The following is a 2,348-nucleotide window of genomic DNA, read 5'->3' as shown; positions in this document are numbered from 1 at the left end:
TCCTCCTGCAGGGGACCACCTAGGACAAAGCTAATTAAGCCTGCCCCTCCCGCCCCTGTGCACCTTGTGGATCCACCCCTCTAAAACATCCTTGGCCAGATACCATGGAAGCAGCACCACAAGCATGGCAGTTTGAAAGCAGACCAGACAGGGGCCACACCACTCCACAGTGAGTCCTGCCCCTAGGAGAGGGGAAGATAAGGTACACACCAGTCTGATTTGGGCCCCAGTAATGGTCTGGGGGCAGACATTGGGTCTGACTGCAGTCCCGCCCACCACAGCAAGTTTCTCCAGACAACACAGGGGAAGTGCCATGCAATTTGGAGCTATGCAGGGATTAGCCAAAATGATGAAATGGAGAATTCTCCTCAAAGGAAACTCCGGGAAGTAACGACAGCTAACAAATTGATCAAAACTGATTTAAGCAATATAAAGGAACAAGAATTTAGAAATAGTCATAAAATTAATCACTGGGCTTGAAAAAAGCACAGAGGACAGCAGAGAATCTATTGCTACAGAGATCAAGGGACTAAAACATAGTCATGAGGAATTAAAAATGCTATACATAAGGTGTAAAATAAAATGGAGGTGGTCATAGCATGTAATGAAGAGGCAGAGGAGAGACTAACTGAATTAGAAGATAACATTATGGAAAAAAAGGAAGCTGAGAAAAACAGACATAAAAAAAAAATCCAGGAGTATGAGGGGAGAATTAGAGAACAAAGTGATTCAATCAAACAGAACAATATCCATATCATAGGAATTCTAGAAGAAGAAGAGAGAGAGAAAGGGGCTGAAGGTGTACTTGAACAAATCATAGCTGAGAACTTCCCTGATCTGGGGAAGGAAACAGGCACTGAAATCCAAGAGTCAGAGAACTCCCTATAGATGTAACTTGAATCAATCTTCTGCACAACATATCATAGTGAAACTGGCAAAATACAAGAATAAAGAGAGAATTCTGAAAGCAGCTAGGGATAAATGGGTCTTAACATACAAAGGTAGACAAATAAAGGGTAGTAGCAAACCTCTCTGCTGAAACTTGGCAGGCCAGAAAGGAAAGGCAGGAAATCTTCAACGTAATGAACAGAAAAAAATATGCAGCCAGGAATCCTTTACCAAACAAGTCTGTCATTCAGAAAAGGAGAGAGAAAGGTTTTCCTAAACAAACAAAAACTGAAGGAATTCATCACCACTAAACCAGCCCTACAAGAGGCCCTAAGGGGGACTCTGTGAGTGAAATGTTGCAAGGACCACAAAGTACCAGAGACACTACTACAAGCATGAAACCTACAGATATCACAATGACTCAACCCATATCTCTCAGTAATAACACTGAATGTAAATGGACTAAATGCTCCAACCAAAGATATAGAGTATCAGAATGGATAAAAAAAAACAAAAAACAAGACCCATCTATTTGCTGTCTACAAGAGACTCATTTTAGACCTGAAGACACATTCAAATTGAAAGTGAGGGGATGGAGAACTATCTATCATGCTACTGAAAGTCAAAAGAAAGCTGGAGAAGTCATACTTATATTAGACAAAGTAGATGTTAAATTAAAGGCTGTAACAAGAGATTAACAAGGGCATTATAAAATAATTACAGGGTATATTCATCAGGAAGAGCTAACAGTTATAAATGTCTATGCGCCAAATACAGGAGCCCCTAAATATATAAAACAATTGATCACAAACATAAGCAACCTTATATTTTTAATTTATATATGAAATTTATTGTCAAATTGGTTTCCATACAACACCCAGTGCTCATCCCAAAAGGTGCCCTCCTCAATACCCATCACCCACCCTCTCCTCCCTCCCACCCCCCATCAACCCTTAGTTTGTTCTCAGTTCTCAACAGTCTCTTATGCTTTGGCTCTCTCCCACTCTAACCTCTTTTTTTTTTTTCCTTCCCCTCCCCCATGGGTTCCTGTTAAGTTTCTCAGGATCCACATAAGAGTGAAACCATATGGTATCTGTCTTTCTCTGTATGGCTTATTTCACTTAGCATCACACTCTCCAGTTCCATCCACGTTGCTACAAAAGGCCATATTTCATTTTTTCTCATTGCCACGTAGTATTCCATTGTGTATATAAACCACAATTTCTTTATCCATTCATCAGTTGATGGACATTTAGGCTCTTTCCTAATTTGGAAAGCACTCCATAATTTGGAAAGCACTCCATATTGTTGAGAGTGCTGCTATGAACATTGGGGTACAAGTGTCCCTATGCATCAGTACTCCTGTGTCCCTTGGATAAATTCCTAGCAGTGCTATTGCTGGGTCATAGGGTAGGTCTATTTTTAATTTTCTGAGGAACCTCCACACTGCTTTCCAGAGC

This window comes from Herpailurus yagouaroundi, unplaced genomic scaffold (genome assembly GCF_014898765.1).
Source record: "Herpailurus yagouaroundi ecotype Mexico unplaced genomic scaffold, PumYag 185, whole genome shotgun sequence".
Taxonomy (NCBI): Eukaryota; Metazoa; Chordata; class Mammalia; order Carnivora; family Felidae; genus Herpailurus; species Herpailurus yagouaroundi.
Note: the sequence above shows the minus strand (reverse complement) of the source record.